Raw genomic sequence first — 5,299 nt, forward strand, 5'->3', positions numbered from 1 at the left:
AAAGAAAATGGGCAAAAGATAGGAACAGGATTTTTACAGAAGAGTAAACTCAAAAAACTGGACAAGAAGAGTTGCTTAAAATCATTAGTAATCAGAAATGCAAATTACAGTGATAGCGAAATCGTTTATACCTACCTATTCAAAAACAAACCAACCGGTTGCCGTCGTGTCGATTCCGACTCAGAGCGACCCTAGAGGACAGAGGAGAACTGCCCCATAGAATTTCCAAGAGCACCTGGTGGATTTGAACTGCCGACCTTTTGGTTAGCAGCCGTAGCATTCAACCACTATGCCACTAGGGTTTCCACCTGCCTGTTAAATTGGCAAAAATTAGAAAACTGGATACCGTCAAACAGCGGCACAGACTTGGAGATACAGGGTTCCTCGCACAGCACAGGTGGGATGGTAGACTGGACAGCTTTTGCAAAGAACAACTTGGCACTACTTAGGCTAATTAGTTCTGTTGCTGTTTTTAGGTGCCAGTTCTGAGTCATAGCAACTCTGTGTACAACAGAAGGAAACACTGCCCGTTCCCGCGCCGTCCTCACAATCGTTGCTGTTTGAGCCCATTGTTGCAGCCACTGTGTCAATCCATTTCATTGAGGGTCTTCCTCTCTTTCGCTGACCCTCTACCTTACCAAGCATGATGTCTTTCTCCAGGGACCAGTTCCACCTGATAACATGTCCAAAGTACATACATTCAACGTCCAAAGTCCATATTCAAATGCATCAATTCTTTTTTAGGCTTCCTTATTCATTGTCCAGCTTTTGCATGCATATAAGGCAATGGAAAATACCATGGCTTGGGTCAGGTTAGTCCTCGAAATGACATCTTTGCTTTTCTAGGTATACCTTATGAGCAACCAAGCTATTCCACTCCTGGCTTTATTAAAAAAAAAAACAAAAAAAACAGTTGTCATCGAGTCAATTCCAATGCGTAGCGACCCTATAGGACAGAGTAGAACATCCCCATGGGGTTTCCAAGGCTGTGATCTCTATGGAAGCACATTACCAGTGGCTGGTGGGCTCAGACCGCCGACCTTTTGGTTAGCAGCCAAGCGCTTAACTGCTGTGCCACCAGGGCTCTTCCTGGCTTTAAAGCCCCCTGTCTTGGTCACCAAGTGGATGGCTTTAACAAACAGAAATTTATTCTGTCACAGTTCAGGAGGCTGGAAGTCAGAATTCAGGGAAAGGCTTTCTCTCTCTGTCAGCTCTGGGGGAAGGGCCTTGTCATCATTCTTCCCCTGAGAAGCGTCACAGCACAGGGACCCCGGGTCCAAATGACATGCTCTGCTCCTGGCTCTGTTCTCTTGATGGTAGGAGGTCTCTCTCTCTCCGCTCAATTCTCTCTTTATATCTCAAAAGAGATTGACTCAAGATACAACCTAATCCTGTAGATTGAGTCCTGCCTCATTCACATAACTACCTCTAATCCTGCCTCATTAACATCATAGAGGTAGGATTTACAGCGCATAGGAAAATCACATCAGATGACAAAATGGTGGACAATCACACAATACTGGGAATCATGGCCTAGCCAAGTTGACACACATTTTTGAGGGACACAATTCAATCCATAACAACCCCCACCCAACATTTTTACACAGCTCTATTAGGGCACATGAACAAGGAGGCTAACTGCAGCATTGTTTATAACTGTGGGGTGTTGAAGGTAACCTGAGTCCTATACCCAGAGGCAGTGGTTGCACACCATGGAGGTAGATAACGCACAGGAACATAGCACTTAATGAGAAAAGTAAGAAGCAATGGGCTGTAGAGCACAATTCCACTTACATAAATTAATTTACACAAATGCACAATGGGTAGAGCTTGTTTAGATCCAGATTAGAACAAATTAACTGTAAAAAGACATATCTGAGACAATCTAGGGAAATTTTGAATATGAGTATTAGATGATATTACCAGTTGCCGTCAAGTTGATTCCAACTTGTGGTGACTCCTTGTGTGTCAGAGTAGAACTGTGCTCCATAGGGTTTTCAATGGCTGATTTTTCAGAAGTAGATAGCCAGGACTTTCTTCCAAGGAACTTTTGGGTCAACTTGACCCTCCAATCTTTTGGTTACCAGCCAAGCGCGTTAAGTGTTTGCACCACCCAAGAGCCCTGGTGGCGCAGTGGTTAAGAGCTTCACTGCTAACCAAAAGGTCAGCAGTTCAAATCTACCAGCCACTCCCTGGAAACCCTACTCTATCCTATAGGGTGGCTATGAATCGGAAGCAACTTGACACCAATGGGTTTTTGGCTTTTAAGTAAATTTTAGATGTGATAATGGCATTGGGCTGTTCTAATTAGAGGCAGATAGTGAAGTACTTACCGACAAAATGACATGAGGACTGGGATTTGCTTTAAAATACTCCAGTCCAATATAAGAAAAAAGTTGAGGGACTAGATGAAACAAGATCAGCAAAACATTGATAATTTGTGGAAGGTAGGCAAAGGGTCCATAGGAATTCATCAGAATATTCTCTCTATATTTGTGCCTGCTTGAAATTTTCCATAACAGAACAATTTTTAATGGAAAAAAACAAATACACATTTTAAAAAAGACATATTTTTCAATAACACAGATAAAACACTACATATTAAACTCATTAGAATGGTTTCCTATGGGGGAAGGAGGAGGAAGGCAAAAGGGAATAAATCAGATGAAGAAATACATGGGGGAAGAAGAGACGGAATGATGCAGTCAGAGCTATGAGAATAAAGAGTGAAAAAGAGAGGAGGAAAGGACAGTGGATGAAACGAGAGATTTAGAAGAATGAAAACTTAAGAGGCCGTTAGTTTGGGCGCCCTCTGAAATTTTCAGGAATTAGAGAGGACAGAACCCAAAATGCAGTGTAAAGGTGGATGAGGGCAGATTCAGACTCTCCATTTGAGAAGTCCATCCTGGAACACAAGAGAAGAAATTCAAGTTCGGGAGAAAAAATAGTGATGATGAATGAAAGCTATTGTAGAAATGGGGAGGAGGTCCCTCTACCTGTTTTAAAAGCTTGAGTGTAGAGAGAAACTGGACATGCCCGAAGGAGAACGGAAGCGGGGAGGTAGAATTAGGTAGGAGGAGATGAGTGTGACAGTCGTCTATTAAAAAGAGGAAAGACAACGCCTCTTCTGAAATAGCCAGAAAGAAGAAGAATTCAGTGAAAGAAATATGCCAAAGGAGCTGGGCAAAGGAGGGGCAGCCTGGGCAATTTGTGCCTGAGAGTATCAGAGACTTGGCAGAAAGCAGAGAATAGCAGAAACAGGTTTACTCGTGTTTTATTGACTATGCAAAGGCATTCGACTCTGTGGATCATAACAAATTATAGATAACATTGCAAATAATGGGAATTCCGGAACACTTAATTGTGCTCATGAGGAACCTGTACATGGACCAAGGGGCAGTCATTCGAACAGAACAAGGGGATACTGCGTGGTTTAAAATCAGGAAAGGTGTGCGTCAGGGTTGTATCCTTTCATCATACTTATTCAATCTATATGCTGAGCAAATAATCCGAGAAGCTGGACTACATGAAGATTGCAGCATCAGGATTGGAGGAAGACTCATTAACAACCTGCAATATGTGGATGACACAAGCTTGCTTGCTGAAAGTGAAGAGGACTTGAAGCATTTACTGATGAAGATCAATGACTACAGCCTTCAGTATGAATTACACCTCAACATAAACAAAACAAAAATCCTCACGACATCATATTAAGCAGAGAAAATACTGAAGCTGTCAAGGATTTCATTTTACTTGGATCCACAATAAATGCTCATGGAAGCACAGTTCAGAAATCCAGCAACGTATTGCATTGGGCAAATCTGCTGCAAAAGACCTCTTTCAAGTGTTAAAAAGCAAAGATGTCGCTTTGAGGACTAAGGTGTGCCTAACCCAATGGTATTTTGGTATTTTCATACGCCTCATATATATGCAAAAGCTGGACAATGAATAAGGAATACTGAAGAAGAATTGATGCCTTTGAATTACGGTGTTGGTGAACAATGTTGAATATACCATGGATTTCCAGAAGAATGAACAAATCTGTCTTGGAAGAAGTACAGCCAGAATGCTCCTTAGAAGCAAGGATGGTGAGACTTCTGTCACATACTTTGGAAGTACCAGTTATCAGGAGGGACCAGTCCCTGGAGAAGGACATCATGCTTGGTAGAGTGTTAGCGAAAGAGAGGAAGACCCTCAAAGAGATGGATTGACAAAGGCTGCAATGATGGGCTCAAGCATAGCAACTATTGTGAGGATGGCACTGGACCAGGCAGCGTTTCGTTCTGTAGCTATTAGGCGGAACCGACTCCACGGAATATAAGAACAACTGTCACAAAGCCACCATAAGGAGGAATGGTGACCCCCCAGAACCCGATTAACAAATAACCTGGGCACACTACTCAGATAAAGTCAATCCATCCATCTCCATAAACGTCTAGGCCTTGTTCGAGCGTGACAGTGAGTGATTCATCGAATAGCTTCCCTTTCGCCACCAGGAGGTGCCCTTGGATTTTGAATGCTAGAAAGTGCCCGGGGACTCGCAGTTGCCGAGACTTCCAGCAGCTTGTGTGGAAGAGGAGATCCCGTCCCGCCCCGAAACAATACCTCTCTCTGGGCCTCTGCACCAAGCACGCCTTTGCTGCGCTCCCAACGAACCAGGAACTGTGAGGGACACGCAATCAGAGCTTGCACTCTAACTAGAGAGAGAAAACCAACCCCCGTACACACGAGCCAACAAAACCCGACTCAGCGCAGCCTGGGTAGAGATGCCTCTAACGTGTCTGAGCTCTGCCAAAGACCAGCTTTCTGCTTCTTGGTTCTCAGTTTTCTCACAATGAATAAAACGTTTGGAGTGAAATTTTTTAAATTATTTTTAAAGCTCTAAAAAAAAATAACCAGGTTTGCTTACAAAGTGGCGCGCCTACATCTCTGAATTGTTGCCCCAAGTTCCTATAGAGAGGCTGGCCAGGCCCCTAAGAAAGCCCCCTTTAAGGGACCAGTAGCCCTTTGTCATCACCCCTCCCCACACCCACCCACCCCCACACACACACCCGACTCAGGACGGGGCAATAGCACGACCCATTGTGATGGTTAGTGAACCCCCGGGCTTATGATTTCACCAAGATCGGGGTTGCGCCCGGAGCCCTGCTGACGCGGAGCGAGGACCTCCCTTTCAGGGCGGTGATTGGCTGGCCAGGGGTTGGGGGCGGGCTGGCCTCCGCTCTGCAGTGCCGTCACCAGCTAGCCCCGCCCCAAGACTTAGGCAGTCGTTTGTATACGGCAGCGGGATTGGTCGGTC

Source organism: Trichechus manatus, unplaced genomic scaffold (genome assembly GCF_000243295.1).
Source record: "Trichechus manatus latirostris isolate Lorelei unplaced genomic scaffold, TriManLat1.0 scaffold00113, whole genome shotgun sequence".
In the NCBI taxonomy this organism is placed as follows: Eukaryota; Metazoa; Chordata; class Mammalia; order Sirenia; family Trichechidae; genus Trichechus; species Trichechus manatus.